Source organism: Magnolia sinica, chromosome 1 (assembly GCF_029962835.1).
Source record: "Magnolia sinica isolate HGM2019 chromosome 1, MsV1, whole genome shotgun sequence".
NCBI lineage: Eukaryota > Viridiplantae > Streptophyta > Magnoliopsida > Magnoliales > Magnoliaceae > Magnolia > Magnolia sinica.
In genome coordinates, this window is record NC_080573.1 from 125,857,896 (window position 1) to 125,880,851 (window position 22,956).

At 39.5% G+C, this 22,956-nt stretch overlaps 2 long non-coding RNA genes across 4 annotated transcripts; both read left to right on the forward strand.

The window, feature by feature from the left end:
* On the forward strand, positions 1–12,622 carry LOC131257498 (uncharacterized). Of its 3 annotated transcripts, none has more exons than XR_009177466.1 (4): positions 1–221; positions 2,153–2,278; positions 10,207–10,858; positions 12,327–12,622. It is a non-coding gene; the product is annotated as an uncharacterized LOC131257498 (long non-coding RNA). The 3 variants fall into 3 exon arrangements; XR_009177471.1 differs by lacking the exon at positions 12,327–12,622 and having other exon boundaries at positions 11–221; positions 10,207–10,599; positions 10,754–11,433; XR_009177464.1 differs by lacking the exon at positions 12,327–12,622 and having other exon boundaries at positions 71–221; positions 10,207–11,434.
* Positions 12,623–12,819: 197 nt separating this feature from the next.
* LOC131257513 (uncharacterized) lies at positions 12,820–14,890 on the forward strand. Its single transcript, XR_009177473.1, has 2 exons — positions 12,820–13,256; positions 14,525–14,890. It is a non-coding gene; the product is annotated as an uncharacterized LOC131257513 (long non-coding RNA).
* The last annotated feature ends 8,066 nt before the right edge of the window (positions 14,891–22,956 follow it).

The window sequence follows — 22,956 nt, forward strand, 5'->3', positions numbered from 1 at the left end:
CACATGATAGACGGATTGGATTTCATGCCCAGATCAAGGTGGACCCCACACATCGCTTTTTGGGTTAAGCTCAACCTACATGATCGAACCAGGACTGCACTCCGATCTGTTACAGAGTGGACATGGCGATTGGGGTTTTCACGTCATTCCAACTCTTTCTCTCCTTCTCCTCAAAACCCTAGCATCGGTCTGTATGAAGATGAAGTAGGTCTCATGGACTGGTTCGCCTTCCTCTCTCCTTCTTTCGCTCGGATTCCCATTTTGTTTTTATTTTTTCTTCTGGATTGGATTAGGGTCTTGGTTCTATTCTATCTCAGTAAAACTCGGTCTTGACTCTTGTTTCTCTGAACATAAAAGAGAGAACTAGGTCTTGACTCTTGTTTCTCTGAACATAAAAGAGAGAGAGAGAGAGAGAGAGAGAGAGAGAGAGAGAGAGAGAGAAGAAAATACCAATGCCGGTGATCTTCGACTGTGTTTTTGTTTGTTTAGGCTGCATTTGGATGCACTATCGAATTGAATTGCAATGGTTAATTCAATGGAGAGGAAATTAGTAGGTTGTATTTACGTACCTTTGTTTTCATAGCGAGTGATTAGCCCTCAAATTGCAGTTTGAGTCGTTTCAATTACTGTTTGGAAGTGTTGCAATGTCACGTGCCCAACCCATTCACGCAAATCCTACTGCTAGTAGTTGCTATTTTTACTCTAAAATTGGATATTTGCTAGCTATATAGTATTTGTGATTAAGGGGTCGTTTGGATAGTGGAAAATGGAGTAAGTAATAAATGATTTACTAGCAAATCATTTAAAACTTGTGTTTGGATGCTCTAATTTGCTAGTAAATGATTTACTAGTGAAGCCCCCTTCTCATTTACCAACAAAAAGGTGAGTTTTCATTTACTAGAAAATGAGGAGATGGCAACGGGCTCTTTTTTTTTTTTTTTTGAATGAAAGCCTATAATGCAGATTTCATTTACCATTTACAGGCTATCCAAACACAACTTCAGGCCAAACAGACAGGCTGTAAATCATTTACAGCCTTTTAAGTGATTTACTAGTAAATCATTACAACGCAAACCATTTAGCACCATCCAAATGACCCCTAAGTCGGAGATTTTCTTTCAGGTGTTAGTATTTGTGTTTAATTAGGAGATTTGGTTTGTTGTTAGTATTTGTGTTTAATTAGGAGATTCGGTTTGTTTATCTTGCAATCTAGGTAAGATTCTGTAACTCTCTTCATGTAGTTCGCATGGGAAATAATGAAATGCGGATGATTTTTACCTTCAATCCTCTTTTACACAAAGAGGACACCCTTCCCCTCTTTTACGTGGGCTTGACAGGGCTTAGACCCTATCATGCAATTTCAATTTGAAGCTTGGTCCATCATCCTAAATGCTCAGGAGGTAATTAGAATTTGGCAATGAAAATTCAAATTAGATAGCGTATCCAAATGTTACCTTAGGAAGTTAATAGTATCTTTTTGAATTTTGGTTCATGGAAGTGGTGCTTGAGATTATTTGAATTTTGACTGAAAAAAGCTAACTCGTGATATACTGAAAATGATTCACTTTGGTTTTGTCAATTCTTTCTATTATGGGTGCGTTTGGCTGCATCAAATATCAGGAAAATTTCCACCAAACTAGATTGATTGATCATGGAATATCATGTTATTTGGTTTCACCGAACGCGTGTACGGAAAATCTATAGAATTCTATTTATGTGAATGTGGTTCACCCATGGCTTCTAGAAAGAAATTTGCACTTACCATTCGTTACACATGAATATATGCCTGGAAAACATTGGTTATGGCTAGAAAGATGGCTCAAATGTAAGTATTTTAAGAAATTTGTATTTCCCATCACCAGCTCCTCACTCTTTTGAAATGCCCAGGCGTTAGGGCTATAGGTTTTGCACACTTGCTTACAAATGAATATGGCTTAATATAAGTATTGTGAAGAAGAAGAAATTTGAATTCCCCACTCTTTTGAAACACCCACGATGTTATGGATAGGAAGAAGAAGAAGAACCCTCATTTGTTCATTATTAAGACTGAGCAGATTCTATACTTGTTAGAACGGGTGAATTTTGGCATCTTTTCTTTTTCCTTTTTGTAAATTATTGTCTTACCTTTAATGCCTTGATTTTTTTCTAACAGGCACCGACAGTACATAGGAAAAGTCAAGCATGCTATGTTTCATACTCAAAAGACAGAGAAAGGGTGTGGTAGTCTCTATCGAAGAAAATGTTATTGTTTCTTTTGGTCTTTGCAGTGGTGACATTTGTAAGTTCATTTGTCCATTATAACACCTCCAGTTTTCCACTATTAAATGATATCTTTCACCAATGATTCTTATGTTAGGTTAATAGATGTTGTTGAAAAGTTTCATCGTTTTTTCTAAAGCAGTTTGGAGACATGTCCTTGGGGACAACTATGTCGTTTTGATAAGATTGATATTGTCCTTGGAAAATGTAATTATTGTCACATCTGCTACAGCTTCCTTAGCTTCTGAACTTTTATGTTGAATATCAAATTCTCATCTTTCTAAGGCAAAGAGCTGGTTGGTTTGTTTCTGCATGAAGACTTAGTTTCTGTAGAACACATTCATAGAAGCCTAGTCATTATCAATAACTCCATGCTGGAATTGAGCGCTTTTCCTGTTTTTTTTTTTTTTGGAAAGATGAAGGGATTTCATTAAAAAAGGGGAAAAGAACAAGGGGAGAGGCTGCTGAGAAAGCAGACTACAGTTACACGCCTAAAAAGAAAAAATCATGACCCGAAAGATCCTTAACATTCAATGCCCATTCGATGATAAGACACTTGGCCGTCGTCGCCACTGTCCCAGCCGTATTGGAGTAATTTCTGAAGCATCTACTGTTTCTTTCTCCCCAAACCAACCACCAGACAGCGAGGATAGACATCCTCCAAATGGTAGTCTTCGCTTTTCCAAAGTACACCCCGTGCCACGCTTGAAGGAAATGATTCACCTCACCCGGAAAGCACCAATATAAGTTGAAGCAGTTCTTTATCTCTGCCCAGATGAATTGGACGAACCGACAATGCAGCAGCAGATGATCGACTGACTCTTCTGATCGCATACAACATAAGCAAATGTTGGGGAGGACCATTCCTTTCTTCCTCAGATTGTCTATAGTCAGGATTTTCTTTTTCCCTGCCGGCCATCCAAACGCAAGAATTGTTGGGGGGGCAGCGTATTTCCATAGAAAAGATAAATTATTCTTCGGATTAGGTTCCTGCTCGTGCATTTGGTTGTAGAGGGACCGGACTGAGAAGAGGGACGACTTGTCCGGTTTCCAGAAAATTTCATCTTCTGATGAGAGAGAGGGGGATATAGAATAGAGGCATTCTAGGAGACCCATGAAATCCGAGACCTCCCAATCTTCGAGACTTCTTCTACATGTCATATTCCAGACGATTTTTCCACCAGCTTCAGAGAAATGATCAGCAACATATGAGTTTTTGGACACGGCGATACGATAGGAAATAGGGAATCTAAGTTTAAGCATTTGATCACCTATCCAGATGTCGTCCCAAAACCTGATTTTAGCACCATTGCCGAGCACAAAACCAATATTAGGGAGAACTTCCCTTTTCATTTTCATAATTTCTTGCCAAATATGAGTAACTTTGTGAGACGGTAAATCTTTAACCCACCAGCTACTGGAAGATCTGCTGTATTTACCCCTGATGATGGAACACCAGAGTCGACCTTCTTCTGCCCTAAGCCTCCAAATCCACTTCCCAAGGAGGGCTTTGTTCATGTCTTTAAGATCTTTTACCCCAGCTCCCCCATCCGACATTTGGAGACAGACCTCCAACCACTTTAGGAGATGAAATTTCTTACCTATTTCCTTTCCTTGCCATAGAAAATCCTGTCTCTCTTTATCGATCGACTTCCTATCTGGAGTCAGACACTTCAGGAGAGACATGAAGTAGATTGGCAAGTTTGATAGAGCGGCTTTGATTAACGTGAGACGACCACCTAATGATAGATATTGGCTCTTCCATCTCAACAGGTACGACTGAAATCTGCAAATGACTTTGTCCCAAGAAGAATTAGGAGGTTTTCCGACACATAACGGTAAGCCCACAAATGAGGACGGCAGCGACTTTAGTTATAATTTGGTTATCACCACTTTGATTTATCGCATTTTCTATTTCATGGGTTCTCTTTGAAACTATACTTTGATTGTGTTTCATAATCTTGTTTAGATATACTTAGTTCTATTTTTGAATCTTTGTACCGTGTATTTTTTTTTTTTTGCAGTTTTGTTCCTGGGATGCATTATTGAATTACGTTATAAACCTTGGCCTGGATGCATGTTTTTCTTCCCAATGATGCGGAGGTAGATTTTTGGGTTCCTCCCACTAGCGATAAAGAAATTTTGCTTTCATGTATGTAGCAAAGAGATGCTGAAAAGCTTGAGTGGGTGGTCAAAATTTCAAGCCTAGAAGTTGAAGTTACAGTTTGCTATGTGGGATAGTCTTAGATGGTGGGAGTTGCAAAAGCATTACATAGCAAGAGATTGGTATGAAGTGGTAAAATGTTTCTTCCATTATCTTTGCCTCAACCGAGATGAGGAAGCAAAGAAGAAAGCAAAGGAACAAGTGGACTTGTTTTACCTAGTAACCAGATTATACTACTTGTCAGGGCCAGGTTTCTTCTCAGCTTGTGGTGAAACATAGGTACCCATATTAGTGGCTTCCAAGAGGTGTAACTTTGTGAATCCAACCCAAATAGCTGGGACGGGACCATGATTAGTAATCAAGGTGTTCCGTATCTGTTACGAAACGGCGTAAAGGCCGATACGTATAGGTAACCGTCATGACCGTTACATGATACGGGGATGAAACGAGGCAGTTAATTTTTTGGAACTGTATCAGCCATTATAGGACCTTATCGACCATTACGGGGGCCATTATGGGGCATAAAGACTGTTACCCCGTAATGGTAAAAAAACAGCCACTTTTTTTTTTTCCTTTCAATTTAAATCAAAGTTTCTCCTCATTTTTCCACTTTTCTCATCCTAAAAACTTTCCTAGATTATTCTACAACAAATTTCGACCATTCTTACTATAGTTTTTAAGATTAAAACCGTAGATTGAAGCAATTTGGGTGAATAGAAGCTCTAGGGGCCATTTAAAAAAATCGAAAAAGGTGGTCTTCGTGACTTTTCTTTTTCTCAATTTCTAGTTCTAATGCTTGGTTGTGATGTGTACATATTAGAGACACATGACCATGTTCATAAATTCACCAAACAACCAGATATAACAATCTCACCAAAGAGTGGACCATTACGCTATCAGAAACATATTCAAAACAAAAAATGAATACATATTTGGAATATTTACATTATTTTGAAATTCTAAATATTTTTTCAAAAATTTTCAGGAAAAAGTTCAACCGTTATGGGAGTTGTAATGGTCGTTACGCCCCCGCATCAGCCGTTATGACCGATACCTATATTATTAACTGATGGGGACATCACGCGCACTCACGCCGCCCCCCCTACGCACGTACGTACGTAGAAGGAGGACCCCACCATCGATCTGGCTCGATGACGACGTCCAGGGAGGGCCTCCTAGCTAGAAGTCAAGTTTTGGTTCAGAAAAGTGGCCCGATAGTCAAGAAAAGCCCACCATCGGATCTTATGATCATGGCCCACTCGTTGGATTGGTTTTATATTTTAGGTTTTGCTTATTGTTATTATTTAGAACATCGTGAACGCCTTAGATTTCCTTGTTTGGTTTTTATTTTAGTTTACTTCATCGCCAAGTAATAGGTGTCGCACATGGTGCGAGTTTTTGGGTATAGGGTTCTCCCTATAACTAGGCACCTCTTGTAGTTCTTTTCATTCATTGAAGTTAATAAAAAATTCCTGCTTTATTTTTCTGCTCTCTTCGTGAGTTGTGGAAGAATTTAAAAGTGGGTGCGAAGCCCTCCCTTTTCGAAGGGCTAACTACTGTGTTGTGAAGCTACATCGATCCCAATTCACCCCCATCTTCCATCATCTTTTTTTCCATCTTCCCCCACCATCCGTACTTCGAATTTGTCCTTTTGTTACATCAAATTTCTTCATTACAGCAGGTTTCCAGATTTCGGCCCGCAGGCGAGCTGAAACTTCGGCGGAGCATCACGCACAAACCGTACATCGGATCGAGCTGAGACTTGGGGGTTTTGGAGTCTATCCCTGGCCAACCAGGGCCAAGGTGGCCTTTTTCTGAATAGTGGGCCTCACACACGAGCGGCCGGGATCACACGTACGTCCATCTGGGCCATTGTTGCTGTCCACACGCGGGATCATCTTTTGGCTCAGGTTTTTATCTTCTTTTATCCTCTCATAGCCGTTTTTCATGAATCCTAACCTTAGATTACATGATCCGTAATTGATTTGCCCCTTTTTATCACCTTAGGGTTCCTTGAATTGAAATTAGTGAATCCTTTGGATTAGGGACTGATTTTTATGCATGAGTAGTTGATTTTATTTTCCTTTGACATCGTTTGGTTTATAATTTTTATTGGTCCAGTCCTAGGCTATGTCGGCTTGGACCCACATAGATTCCCCTTTTTAATTGAATGTTTGGATTTTCATGTGGGACATGGAATTTGTGTGATTGTTTCTGAATTGGTAGGATCTAAGCCTGAAATCTTGCATATCATATTTAATTTTCCATGTCCTGCATCATTAACAATGGTGACCATTATGGCCACTGTTACCGATACGGAATACCTTGTTCATAATAATGATTCATGATGATGGTTATTGTAAGTAGGTTATTATAAGTAGGTGAATCTTTGGGTGGGTCTTCAAAGCCTTCAAACTTGGACTTTGGTCCCTTTGGAATGGTGTAACATGAACTAAAATTCATCTTGAGGTGAAGCTTGATAGTGACTTGAGCAAGGAGATCCTCAACGAAATCGTTGAGATAGATTGTCAAAAGGAGAGGTTTTCATAAACTGTTATGTCCTAACAGACATGTCTCATGGATTTATCACTGTTGTTGATACGACAGGGCGAGCTTGCGTGGAGTAGAGAGAACGGGCTAGCAGTGATTATATATATGACAGTATTGGAACTACCTGCGGAGAATGAAGGTGTATCAGTCACCAAGGTGGAGCATAACCTCTTTGAATGGCTCATGTTACTCTTCTTTATTTCCAGAATGGCTTAAGGTACGAGAATAGGTTCCCATTAATCAGTAAATTATTAGTAGTAGAATATGTTCATCGGTCAGAACCTGCACAAATAGTGATTGAATGCCTGTTTCTTGGCTAATGCCACATGCTCCTTTTCAAATGATCAGGACCACACATTAGAGGATTCTCAAAGATTATCAACTTCAATGGCCTAAAGATATTTAATGCCTAGTTGGTGTTTGTTAAACAAGTGCTTTTGCGCAATTGTAATTCTCAAAAGCAGTTAAATAAGCATTAAATACCTTTGGTTAGGAATCTAGATTAATTACTAAAACAACGCCTGTTTATTGTGTGTTTCAGGACCTCTAGACAAAGCGGACGATTGGTGGGGGCCATGAACGTGGATGAATTTATTTCCTTGATGATGCACTTGCTATAGCTTCCAATGCTTTGTCCTTGGATAAGGAGTCTGTGTCCCGATGGCATTGTCGTTTAGGGCATCCATCATTGTCTAGGCTTAAACTTTTGTTCCCCTCCATATCTGTATCAAAATCTTTAGCATGTGAAACTTGTGAGTTCTCTAAGCATTATCGGGCCATGTTTCCTCTTAGTGTATCTGAGAGGAAACCCATCCCTTTCGAATTGGTTCACTCGGATGTTTGGGGACCTACTGCTGTAACAACCCTGAATTTTCAAACCATATGGGAACCAGACTAATTAAAATTATTAATTTAATTTTATGGCTATTAACAAAACCAAGCACTTAGCCTAATTGGTAGAGGTACTCTTGCTGGAAGCATAGGTCTGTGGATCGATTCCTAACATTGCAGTAATTAACTTTCTGCAAAAAATTACAAAACCGAAAGGAATCTTCTAGATCTAGGGCTCTTTCTCTATTTAAAGGGGGAAACTGCAGGAAAATTCTGTAGAAATCCTAAACCCAAGAGCAAATGGAAGAGAAAGAGAAGGCCTGTGGAGGAGAAGCTTCTACTGGTAGGGTTTCCATCATTTTCCTTTTTATTTTCGGAATTTTCATCTAAAAACCCTAGATCTAAACAATGAACGAGGTGAATCAACCCTACATCCATTGTTTTGATCTATAGTGAGGTTTTGAAGATAAGAAAATGGCTTTGCACGAGATCTCGTATTGTAGGAGATCGGCTTTGAGAAAATCCAGCCGTATCAGTTCAGAACAACTCGAATCAAAGGATCTTAAGGCCGAATCATGTCAGGGCCTTGAATCTTAGAGTGATATGACTGGTGGATTTCCCACAACAATCTACGGATGGTATGGATGATGATAGATGATGCTATAAAACGAATTTAACTAACGATTGAAGAACCCGATAATTTGGATCCGGGTGATCCTTTGGTTTTCCCAAACTTTGAGAGGAAAATAATCATTGGATGGTTTGGACCTAACCTTTGATTGATTGAATCCATAAAAGCCTAGGAGATAGAAGAAAAACCTAAAATTTTTGGAAATCGGATTGTGTACCAGAACCTAGCCGACTTCGGTCAATCCATCAAAGTCAGTGTTCAATTGATCAAACGGGTCAATTTTTGTCTAGCAACCAAGTTGAAAAATCATAACATTGGTTCGATTGATCAAAGTCCTGGTTCGATTAATTGAAGGTCACCTCGTGCGATATCGATCGAACGAGGGTACTGATCGCGAATAGCAAAATATGTGTAGCAAGTGAACTGAGATAAATCTGACCTATTTTGATCGATCGATGGGTAGGTTTGATAGATTGAAGGTGACCAAATTTTTCCAGAACACTTGAGATGTTAAACTCTAAATTTCATCGATCTATAGTTGATTGATCGGAAGATCGATCGAGCGTCCTCGAGCTGGCTCGATCGATTGACTGCATTGATCGACAGTCTCTTGTTGATTTTCAATTTGAGTAATGGATCAATAAGTCTAGTGGGACATCTTGGGTTGATCAAAGGTGGACCCCACTTGATGGAATATAATATCTTAATTGAATTCGTAATATGTTAAATCATCTTAATAAGGATTCGTATTCTAGATTCCAAAGTGTACGACTATTCAACATATTTGACTTGTTGGTATGACTGCATATACACCTGTGTTCTTGGGGGATCTCTTTGGATGGTTTACCTGATAGATTTGTTACCAGATGCCCATGTTAGTGGAAGCCTACTCATGGAGTAGATGCGGGCCTTGCCTATGCCTACCTACGGTAGAAGCTTACTAAGTGCAGATGCGGGTTAACGGATATCCAACCCAAGCAAGTGGACGATCATCCCACTTGACATGCATATCATGACATCTTTGCATACATACTCATGCTCGCATAGATATATTTGATTGTTGCTTTGACCTATCCTATATTGTATTGTGTATGAACCATGCTGGGTTCACTCACTAGCCTGGCCAGCTAATGTTGTGGATTGACAACTGTACAGAGGCAGGAAACCCTAATCAAGTGCCGATTATACAACTGATTGATTGAAGAATTAGTTTCCATTCTTTATAATTATTGACGTCTAGGTTCAATTTGAAATTGTTTGTAACTGTGATTTTGTTGAACGATATTAGATATTCTAGTTGAATAAAGACCCAAATGGGTGGACATAGTTTAGTTTCGGAATCTCATTATGTGATTGTGAATGTGATGGGATTGGTGTGGAATGAACATGTCATTATGTGGATGTTAATGTGATGAAACTTAGAATGCATTAAAGTACGCCCCCTAACAACTGTATGATGAGTGGAATTATGTACACTTGGTGTTGGGGTCATGGACTGTAACTCGGGTATGAGGGTGCACACTCTGTATTCAAATTGCCGGGCGTGACAACTCCTGTCACCTCTCTTTTTGGATATCAATACTTTGTTATGTTTATTGATGATTGCATTAGGATAACTTGGGTTTATCTTCTAAAATCCAAGAATGAAGTTTTTGATATGTTTAAACTTTTTTTACAATGAAGTGACTAACCAATTTCAATGCCCCATCAAAGTTTGCATTCTGATAATGGGGGTGAATATATGTTGAATGCTTTTTTGTCATTCTTACAGGAGCATAGTATCTTATCCCGCACATCATATTTTTGAACCCCTCAACAAAATGGGGTAGTGGAGCGGAAGAATCGTCATCTCCTTGAAGTCACTTAGGCTCTCCTTCTCGATGTGAATCTTTTAAAACGGTTATGGGATGATGCTTTACTTACTGTTGTCTTCTTGATTAATTGTATTTTGTCTTGAGTACTATCTTGCAAGTTTTCATTTGAACTTTTGTACCTATGGGAAACCTTTTCCCCTACCCCCTGAAGTATTTGGGTGCACATGTTTTGTTCAACTCCTGGATGAGAGTAATGACAAGTTAAGTCTCCGGGCCATAAAGTGTGTTTTCTTAGGCTATTCCAAATCTCAGAAAGGGTATAAGTGCTATGATCCTTTGACCTGTAAGAGGTTTGTGTCCGTTGATGTTAAATTTTTTGAAGAAATTCCATACTTTTCTGCTGAAGGGAGATCTATGCATCATCCGCCTCCTAGTCAGGGGGAGCTTTTACACTCTAATTCAAACTCCACTTCTCTCCCATTGTATCTCTCGATGATGATGCAGTTCTTCCCTTGCTTGCTCCAAAGCCTATACTTGTGTTTCATCGATGAGCTAAACCTTCTACGGATCATCAACCTACCACTTCGTCTGCTCCAACTGGTGGTTCAGGTATAATCCCTTCATCTCAACTTCATGACGACCAACTTCTGATTGCTTTCGTAAGCCTTCTCGCTCATGCACTAAGCATCACATTAGTAATATTGTTTCCTACCATCATCTTTCACCTTTCCTCTAGTCTTTTGCAACTTCCATATCTTCCTTTACCTTCCTGCGTATTCTCAAGGACGCCTTGTATAGCCTTGACTGGACTATGGATATGATGGAAGAGATGCAAATGCTTGAAAAGAACAAAACTTGGGAGCGGGTTCCCTTACCTGAGGGCAAAAGATTTGTTAGATGCTGATGGGTATACACCACCAAATTTCGCCCCGATGGTTATGTTGAACGGTATAAGGCACGTCTTATTGCAAAGGCTTTACTCAGACATGTGGTGTGGAGTACTTTGAGGCGTTCTCTCCGTTAGCCAAGCTTATCTTCGTTTGTGTGCTTATCTCTGTAGTAGTGAATCTATCATGGCCCTTATTCCAACTGGATGTGAAGAATGCCTTCTTACATGATCTTGATGAGGAGGTCTATATGGACCAACCACCTGGTTTTTCCATGCCTCATGGTCCTCACAATTCTCCCCTTGTGTGTCAACTATAAAAGTCTATGGTCTCAAAGACAATAATAAAACATTCTTGAATTGAGCAAATAAATAAAACACTATAACTAGGATCTAGCGAAGGATTATTTTTGTTAAGTGGGACTAACCTGCCACTGTTGATGCAAAATTAAAACACAACTTGGCACCAGTCTTATTGCGGTTTCAGAAGCAACATGATTCGTGGACAAATAGGTTGTAAATGGGATAGGCCCAAGCCAAGGAAAACTGTAATTTTGAATAGGCAACTAGCCAAAATAACCCATGACAAGCCCATTTAATCCATAGTAACGAATCGACATGAATTCATTTAAGTCACAAGCAAATTCATGAACTTTTGAAATGTTAAATGCATTGTGCAAAGTGAGATGAGAGTTGGATGGACCCAAATCGGCTATGGGCTGCTCATTGGTTGGGTCCCACTTTCAGCAACCCTTCTCTAACATCAAATTTGAAAAAAAAAAAATGCTGGATGGACCCAAATTAGCTATCTAGCTCCACATTCGAGTATGGAGTATCAAAAATCCCAAATCCTCAAATTCTAAATTTCCAATCCCCCAATTCCTAAAATCCCCAAATCTGACATGTTGGGGGGGGGGGGGGGGGGTCCGATTCTCTACCCCTAGTTTGCACTCTTAACCCAACAGGGCCTTAAGGTTTGAGGGAAGGCATCTGTCCACTGCCATTAGCTCAAATACCCAAACAAAGCCTAAAGTTTGAACCCATATTCAGATTCAAGAATGATATTTTTATTTACTATTTAGCTCCTCTATGGTCGTTAAATTTAGTTTTTGAACAGAACTTCCTTATTGCTTCTATTTGTTGGTGTTTGTGTATGCATCAACTAATGGAATGGAAGGAATCATTTTACAGGTGCTAGCATTTGGTAAGCACTATCTAGATCCTTGTCGGACAGTCAATCCCACTCAATCAGAGAGAGAGAAGAGGGGATTATACGGAGCACAGATTCCTTGCCTATTATCCCTCAGGTCATTTCTGTCTTGCCCTCATCATATTTTATCAGCGTCTTATGATTTGTCTGCTTAAGTGAGCATGGTGAAGTGCTATTTCATCATGTCATTTTTATTTAACTCATAAGCATCACTCTCCAACTTTGCAAATTTCAGTAACCCTGATCTTGTAGTAAAGTGTGTGCCCAGATTTAGACGTGTACTAGTGTCAGGCATGGATATGGTGGTTTTCCATGCAAGCTTTCTAACATGTCGGGTATGCAAGTCACAGCAGGCCTAGTTCAAGAAACAATAAAAACTTTAGCTGGTTTGAGCCATTCTGCACCAGAAATGTCTTTTGCAATGGAAGCTCCGATTCACGTGGTTCTTTAGCAAAACAAATAGGTGCAAATGGTTTGCTTCCCCTAGTGCTGATGTTGGTTTACCTCCCACTTATGTTAGATCTTTGCTTTGCTTTGCTTTCCCCTAGTTTGCACTCTTAACCCAACAGGGCCTTAAGGTTTGAGGGAAGGCATCTGTCCACTGCCATTAGCTCAAATACCCAAACAAAGCCTAAAGTTTGAACCCATATTCAGATTCAAGAATGATATTTGTATTTACTATTTAGCTACTCTACGGTAGTTAAATTTAGTTTTTGAACAGAAATTCCTTATTGCTTCTATTTGTTGGTGTTTGTGAATGCATCAACTAATGGGATGGAAGGAATCATTTTACAGGTGCTAGCATTTGGTAAGCACTATCTAGATCCTTGTCGGACAGTCAATCCCACTCAATCAGAGAGAGAGAAGTGGGGATTATACGGAGTACAGATTCCTTGCCTATTATCCCTCAGGTCATCTCTGTCTTTCCCTCATCATATTTTATCAGCGTCTTATGATTTGTCTGCTTAAGTGAGCATGGTGAAGCGCTATTTCATCATGTCATTTTTATTTAACTTGTAAGCATCACTCTCCTACTTTGCAAATTTCAGTAACCCTGATCTTGCAGTAAAGTGTGTGCCCAGATTTAGACGTGTACTAGTGTCAGGCATGGATATGGTGGTTTCCCATGCAAGCTTTCTAACATGTCGGGTATGCAAGTCACAGCAAGCCTAGTTCAAGAAAACAATAAAAACTTTAGCTGGTTTGAGCCATTCTGCTCCAGAAATGTCTTTTGCAATTTTTCATGCTCAGCAAGGAAGAAATTTTTTACTAGTCTTTACATAAACACTATCTTTTTTAAGTTATTATAAGTTCTTGAAACTGGCCCATTTAAACTGCAAACTTCAGGACATTGGTTTGTAGAGATAAGTATGCCACTGTTCTCAATATGTGATAGTCGCCCATGCATAGTTTGAGAAAGTCACCAATCATACCCCCTGTTTGGGAGAACTTAGGCAATCTTTCTGGATGCTCTCTGGCTTACAGCCTCGCTTCCCATTGTAATTGCCACTGTAGCACGTGTGGCCCAGCCCAATGTGGTGGAACTAATCATTTTGCAGACGTGCAGATTTCTTTTCCTTTCTTTTCTTTTTTAGAAATAAGATTGTCCTGTCCTGAATATATTGCCAGGTTAGTTATATTTCTGGAAAATGGGTATTTCATGAGTATCAGTGAATATTGTAAATTTCTTGAGGATAAAAGCACTACCCCTTGATTCCATGACGTGCTTATCATTTAGTAAGAGACTACTCACAGTTCAACCCAGATTTCTCCCTGAAGAAAAGGCAGGGTGTCTTTTTCTCAGTTACCGGAACTTGTTATAAACTTCCTTTTCGCATGTCATTGATTGTACAATGTTGTAGATGGTTGTTTTGAAGCGTAAGGATCTCTGGTGCCTCTGATTATCTTGTTTGATGATATTTACACCCTGTTCTGTTACACACCAAACGGCAATTAACCAATTTGAAAACCAATGTGCAAGTATCTGCTTTCAATTGAGTTGTCCTTCTCCTTATATGTTCTGAATGACACACAACGAGAGCAACAGCTGATATGCAATGCTAGCAGATTCTTCTGTGGAATACTTGTTTTGCTTTATTTTATGCTTCTAATCGATTCCTAGACCTTTATTTTTGAGGGATTAGCTGATCACTGGTTTTACTGCTTCATTGTGATCTAGTTATGATGTGTGTGGTCCTACATGACACTCTCAATTCAAGTGGAAGGTTTGCGAGGCATAATTCCTGCCAAGCTGGGGTTGACCAGCCTGTTCACTGCATGTGGAGTAGATCTCTTCTTCACCAGGATAGCACCCTTGTGTACATATGATTCCCTCGCAGAAGACTACAATTACACTTCTCATCACAATTGTTGCGCTAGTTCTGTCAATTTTTGTAACATGGGTCTTGTATGAGAAAAAGGATTTGAAAGAGAAATGGAGGTTAGCTGGTCTCTTCTTCTTCTTCTCTCTTCTTTTCCACACTAAAGATTTGTTCTTCTTCCATCAAGTGGCACACTTTTTGATAGCTTTGGGAGGTTGCTCCAACTTGCAGTCTTTGTTTTCTCTTTTGGGCTACAAAGCCGCCTTTTTCTCAAAGTGATAGTTGGCTTTATACCTTTGCTTAGTCTTGACATTTGCTATAATTAGGAGCAATGGGGACCCCTTCGACATTCAGGGTGTACCTCACAACACACGCCCAATGTTTTAAATAGCCATGCTACGTGGCGTAGCATAGCTGTAGCTCATGAAAATTGCTTAAGTCACGTGTAGATAATTTGCATATGCTAAACTCTACATAGAGTATGCTACATGCTATGTAGCTCACATTACAAGTTATTTTTCATTAAAATGATTTGTTACATTTTCCTATTTTTAATAAAAATTAGTTAGTCTTTTCAATGCTTTTAGTAAAATAATATAAGTAACAATATTAAATCAGTTTCATTGCTTTCTTTACTGTTATACTTAATCATTGCCCTTTCCAATTACTTCAGGTTGTGTTTGGTTGCATTAAATATCATGAAATTTTGTTAAAATTTACTATTAATCAATCTAATTTGCTGCAGAATATCATGAAATTGGTGCAAGCAAGTGCGACCTGGATTAAAAAAATAAATCTAGAAATAGCATGTAGCTTATGCAACATGCTATGTAGCTTACGCCACATGCTTTAGAGGGGTGTACGCTATGCTATACACTATTTATTATTTAAAATGCTGCACGTGCCAATGTTGCTTATGCTTGTAAGACCGGATCACACATCAAATGGTCCCACCGTTAACATCCCTGGCCCAGAAAAAAGGCTAGTCCACTCATCAGATTGGCCTCTTACATGAGAGGGACAACTAGAGAAAAAAAATGACCAGTGGTCCACATTCACTGTGCATGTGTCAACTGGCCTGTTTTTTGGGCCAGGGCTTGTTCATGGTGGGCCCTACCTGATGAATGGTCTGTTTCTCATTCATATTCCCTCACCACCAGGTGCACGTCTCTACAATATCTTTACTCACGCTGTCACTGTTCACGTCTCTATAATTAGTGTTGGTTGTCAACAAGGCAAACCACCGACTGTGCAGAAGAAAGTCCCTACAACAAGGTCCAAGTAAATTTCATGGAACAAAGTGGTCCTACACAAAGTAAAACTCTCCTCATAACCCACCCAAATTCCATATTCCTTGTATTTGTGATGAAAGGCAACGCACCCGCAAAGTGATCTATGATACCACATCGTTCCCTGACCACATTAGTAGCTTTCCACCAGTCAAATTGCCCAAGGATTGATATTCTCATCGATTGAAAGTCCTCATAACTGCTGGGGACCGGAATCACTTTCCAAGCCAGCACTTTTTGGCACAGCTAAGCAAAAGAAATTCTGACAAGGACGTCCACGAGGAATGTGGGCAGTTTATTTTTTATTTTTTTTAGTTCCTAGGTTCTACTAGTAGGGTTTTCAAAGTGCCATTCCTTGGGTTGGCTTTGGTCCAGATTTTGAATTGTTTGTGCTGGGCCATTTCAAAATTTTGTTTTTGCCTGGCCCGAACCCAGCCCATTGTCAGCCTATCTACCAGACAAGAAAGGTTATCCTGAGTCCATGACAGTGCCACAAGAAGGCATTTGAAGCCTCCACCCAAGTTTAGTACCAGCCAGTGAACTTGCTGGGGCCGGAATTTTCGTTGGGTTTATTTAGGCATTGGTGATTAGATGTAGACATCATCCTTTGTTTTTGTGTGAATGGTGAAATACCAGCGATGAGGTGAACCACCTGAGCGGGTAATAAAGGTGCTTGCCGGTTTTCCCAAGTTCTCAGTCGAAACTCTCATCATGTTGTCTGACTGTTAGCGGTTACATTCTAGAGATGTAGTGTTTGATTTCAGAAGTGATTTTTAAGGTAGCTGCTTCATCAGCTAAAATTCATAAATGACTTGCTAGGGAAATTGTAGCTGAAATTCAAGCTGGATTCTGATAATGGTTGCTCCCGAAAGCAACATATACTTTAATTTGTGCTGATCCGACACCATAAATAGCCACGGAATTCTGAAAGTGGTTGATTTTGTTTCAGCTACAATAAGTGGCCAACGACCCCATAAGTTTTCATGATAGTGCCATCACACAATCCTATGGCCTGGGTTTCTTCTAGAGGCTCCATCCCACTTAAGTTTCAACCAACCATTTGTATGGGTGAGGATTCATGCTTTAGGTTTTAGGCTTCAAATGCTAGATGCAGACACCATTCTTGGGTTTAGGGTCTTACTTGTTTCTGAGTTAGCCAAACACGGTAAATGAAGGCGCCTGGTTGCTTTGTTGCCAGAAGAGATCACAAGGGAGATGAAAAAGAAAATGAGTTAATTTATGAATTGTCGGGCTAGATTACAATGCCCGTCTTTTCCGTCTTTTCCGCCCTTTCGAATCCTTTGTTTATTTGTAAATCAGGTCCAAATCATGAGCTCCAATTTACGTGGAATGTCCTGAAAATCACACCGATTGGACTGTCTTAACCATGCGGTATCCCGTTTGGGTCTGTGACAAATTTCTTTTGAATCTTCCATCTGATGTGTATGCCATTTGTATTGTCTATAAATCACCCTCATTTTAGAAAGCATGGAGAAAGCTTGGGGGATATGGAATCTTTACACGCAAGGACTTTATCATCGACGTTAACTTGAAACAAGCCTGTGAAGTTATCTGGCAAGCCTATGAACCTGGTTAGCAGGAGTGGCAATGGAAAGGAAAGCTATTTTATGACCTGAATCATCAACAAAATGCAAGATCCTACAATGGTGGCGGGGACGCGTAAGTAGAAGATTCGCACAACTATACCATGTACATCCTAAGGTGTGGTGAGCACTCGATGGCATAGGTGTAAAGGTAATGCTATGTGTTTACACGCCGCTGCTCGAAGGATTTGACTGCACTCGCTGTTCCATCAACGTGACTCCGACCCACTCCTTGCCCCATCGAAAGGGTGTGATTTTTCGACATTCTATTACTCATTTCTAATCAATACTTATCATCACACAGCACATGAAATACCTGTGTTATGATTGGGCCTCCATCTCTTATCCTCAACGCTGAAATCTCTCCCTGCCACTGAAAAATCAATGGTGGGCGCCTTCATTTAACCCAGATTGATGACTAAGGCCCTGTTTGTTAGATCCGAAGTCTAAAGACCGAATGTGAAATCTGAAGCCTGAATCTGAAATTTGAAGCTTGAATACGAAAACTGAAGTAAAAAAACTTGTTTGCTAATTATGACTGAAGTCTAAAAATTAAGTACTGTATGTGAAACAAATTGTTTATTAACAAACATCTTAAATGTCTGAAATATGTTAATTTGACACATTTGCCCCTATCTCACATTTGAAAATGTTTTACATTGTAAAGAAATTATTTTTTATTAACTGAAAATAAAATCATTATATTTAATTCAAATAAACTAAAATACTTAATAAAAAAATAAAATATCATTATAAGGCCCTCAATTCCTTTTAGCGGGAAGATTATCACTGTGTTGTATAGGATTGAATACCAGTAGCAACAAAACCTTCAAATAAGGCCCACCTTATATTTATATGCTATCCAAACCGTTTATAAGGGCATTCCCAATTAGATGAAGTGAAAACATATTGATTCAAAACTTTCATGGCCTATTTAAGTTTATTTTCCATCCAATATGTTCAAAAGGTCACAAATACCTATATGAAGAAGGAAAAAAAAATAAAAAATCATATTGATCCAAAACTTCTGTGACCCCAAAAAGGGTTTCAATGGTAGACGTTCAATCCCCCCTACTTTTTGCAGCTTATTTTTCATGTCAAGCTTTAATACAAGCTTGCCAAATGGATGGATGGTTTAGATATAACACATACCTCATGATGGGACTCACAAAACTTGCTAACGTCAATACAGCAGCTATATAGCTGGTGTGAGGTACAACTAATCCACATCCTACTTGGACGCGGATTAACTACTGACAGATTGAATAGCGAGATTCGCTACCGAAGTGACGTCATCAAGTTCCATGGGTCCACTATGATGTATGTGGGCCCACTATGATGTATGTGCTTTATCTACGCCGTCCATCTATTCGGAAATTTAATTTTAGAGCATAAGTTAAAGAATGAGGCAGAACCAAATATGTTGTTTACCTCACCACAAAAATAGTGGCGAGATTGATGCCTACCGTTGAAACCTTTCTAAGGCTCATCGTGATTTTTATTTGAAATCCAACCTGTTCACAAGTTAACACAGACATGAAAGAAGGGAAAAAATAAATATCAGCTTGATCAAAAACTTTTGTGGCCTATTTAATTTTTTAATGGTGGACGTCACTCTCCCCACTGTTTTCTGTGGTAGGTCCACTGGAGCTTTGGATTTGACTCATTCTCTGGATCTTTACTTAAAATTATATTTCCAAATGGATGGACGGCGTGGATATAAAACATACATCATGATAGGGCCCAAACAACTTGGTGACCTAACTTCAGTAGCGACTCGTTACTCAACCTGCCAGTATCCAATCCGAGTCCGCGAAAACAGATTGGCTACTCCCTTGCCACTAGCCAATGGCTGATGGTCGGTGCTATGTGGGCCCCACAATGATTTATGTGTTTCATCCATGCCGTCCATCTATGTTTCTAGATCATTTTATGTTATGAGACCAAAAATGAGATATATCACAATCTCAAGTAGACCACATTATAGGAAAACAATATTGAATGAATGTCGACCATTAAAAACTTTTTGGGGGCCATAAAAGTTTTGGATCAAGCTAATCTTTGTTTTTTCCATTCATCTAGGTCTATATGACCTAATCAACAGATTGGATGTCAAATAAACAGTACATTGGGCCTTAGGAGAATTTTAATGGTGGATAGCCAATCACTATTGTTTTCCTGTGGTATGGTCCACCTGAGATTTATATTCCTCTCATTTTTGGTATCAAGCCTTAAAATGATCTTTAAAAATGGATGAAACACATACATCATGGTGGGGGACATAAACAAGTTTCAAAGGTTAAAAGTTGATTTTGTATTGGGCAAATAGTTTAAAGAGGAAAAATCGCTATAGTAACTTGAAAATGAGTAATTTTGGAAGCAAAAATTTTTGTTTAATGAAAGCATTCCGCATTCATTGTTAAGCCAGACTCGTATAACTGAAAGAATTGAGTGAAAAATCACTTGGCGCTTTCCTTCTTCCGCGATGCATTAACAAACACCACTAGACACGGAACATTTTCCCTATTCCGCGTTAAGTGAAAATATTCAGCGTTAACAAGCAGGGCCTAAGTATAGGTCCTCAGGGCAGACGAATATTCCTCCAACAGGAATATGGAATGTGCATTTACATTTCTACTAATTTTGGTGAGGCCACGATTTAAACACGTTGGCCCGATCGGCGACGTGGGGCCCATCCAAAATTTTGATTTTGGGTGGCCTGCTGATTGCTCTAATTGATGCAGGTGTGTAGATTGATGGTGAATGGAGGAGACCAGACTCTCCAAGACAGATGGAGATTGGGATTTGAACATTTGAACTAATGCCCCGTCGATATGGATGTGTACATTGGACCCGCTGGGGCCAGCGACATGGATTGAACAGGTGAGCTAACAGTCGGGCCCACCATATTGGGGGTGCATAAATCCGACCCTTGAGCTAACGGTGGGGCCCATCAACATGGATATAGATTTGATTGAATCGATAGCTATCGCTGTGACCCATCAACACGAGCGAAGCCTATAGTTGCACGTCCCAAAGTCTCTAATTTGGTTGGTAAGCTGTACGATTACGAAGATGGGATTGATATTTACACCCAGCCTTTTCGATTTCTTCTGGCAGCTGATTTGGCAGAATTTCCAACTTTTGTAGTACTGAAAGAGATAAAGAAAGTGTGTGCATCTATCAGGCGGGAGGGTGTGCTTGTTGATATGAACAGAATCCAAGAGTTGAACAGGTGAGGTTGTGGACCAGAGATCTAAACCGTTATTGTAACGGGAGTTAGGGGACCGACGAAGATTACAGAGGTGAATATAGGAGAGTAATCCAATCACACAAACCAAGCACAACAAGAATATAGCAATTTGACATGGAAAGACCCTTTCGAGAAAAAAAAACCATGACACAAAGCGACAAATAATCGCTAAGAAAACAAAAATTACAAAGAGAAAGAACTTACCCAATTTGAGCAACCTCGAATATTACCTTTGTTACATCTTTTGAAAACCTCGGACGAATTAGAAACCCTAGTCGTACCTTTACTAATTCCATTTACACCTATATTTATAAGTTATGGAAAAATCCTAAACAAGATTGAAAATAAATCTTATAAAATTGTGACTCTGCAAAAATTTGCACGGATATTGTTGATGGCATTGAACGGTCTTCAATGTCATCGAAAACTGTCCAGAGATAAAATATGATTTTTCAAAAATTCTCAATTGCATCGAGTCATGTTCAATAACATCGAACACCCTACGATGGCATCGAAAGAATGCCTCGATAATCCGGAATACCAGAAACTCTCGATGGGTGTTTGATCCCATCGAAAGTGACATTGAACAGCCTATCAATGGCATTGAGAGGCTCTGAAACTGACTAGATTTAAGACATCAAATCCAACAATGGGGCCCACCTTAAAATATTCTAAAATAAATATTTTCCGTTACAATGATGGACACTGTATTTTCTTTGCAAAGATATATTTGCAGTCCATCGATGGCTAGGAATGTGCAATCCACAGAAATGCCTCATCCATGGTGGGGCCACTAGATCAACGGTTTGTATCACTGACCTGTGATCTCATTGGGCCAAGCGCAAGGCTTGAGGATATGGTGCACACTCTCGGCTTAATGTTCATCAGTGTGAAATAAGTCCCACTTACACATGCTAATGTGGCAAACGTGCAGGAGATCCCAAGGCCATTTATAATAAGGGATGAAGTATGACTATGAAAATTATATTTCGTTTAAAAAAAAAAAAGGAAAAAGAAGAACGAAAAAATAGAATAAAGCTGACATATATATATATATATATATATATATATATTCTTTCCTTCGTCGAGATTGATGTGACCTTATCAACAGCTTAGATGGCCCTGATAAGTTTTTAATGGTTAAGCCTTCAACTATCAACAGATTGCATAGCAAATAGACATTACAATGGGTCCCAAGAAGATTTTAATAATTGAGCCTTCAACTACCGTTGTCTCGTGTAATATGGTCCACCTGAGATTTGGCTCTGCTTCGGTTTTAGGGAATGGGATCATTACATCAAGGTGAGTCCCATGGTAAGGGTCACATCATCTTGGGTGAGGCCGGGCCACACCTAATCCGCCTATCATAAAAACATTCTTGGGGCCACAAAAGCTTTGGATCAAACTGGTGACCTTATAACAGTTTAGATGGCAAATAAATATTACTGTAGGCCCCATGGAGCTTTCAACGTTGGCCATTCAATCACTACTTTTCCTGTAGTGTAGTCCACCTCAGATTTGGATTGCTTCATTTTTTGTTCATGCCTTAAAATGAGCTTGAAAAATAGATGAATGGCGTGAATATAAAACACACATCAGTATGCCTCCAAAAATAACGTCCCAGGTCTTTTGGACACGGATTGCCTATGGCCCACCTTTATATATGTGTTATATCTACTTCCATTCATCCGTTTCACCCTATCATTTTTAGGGTGATCTTAAACATTAGACAGATCTAATGATCCAGCAGACCAAGCCATCAATAAAAAATTAGATCAAAGTGTTTTCCCTTCCTTCAGGTAGGATGCAAATAAACACACCACCGTAGGGCCCATGTTGAGGGTCAAATATTGCATATCAGACCCATTTATTGTATGGATTTACAAGCATGACACCGTTTAATAGCCTAATTTAATTGTATTTGTGATGCAGGGCGTCTTCATGAGCTTGGACTGGGAAAGGACACTAAAAAAAGCATGGATTTACCGATCTGATGACACTAAAGCATGGGACGGACTCCTGGGGATTGGGATCGACGATTTTACACAGCCGAGATCCGGAAAAAATCGAGAAACTGAAGCTCAAGTGGCCCAAAAGTCGGCCAGAATGCAAGATCATAGGTTTCTCACCATCCGTTTGTCCCG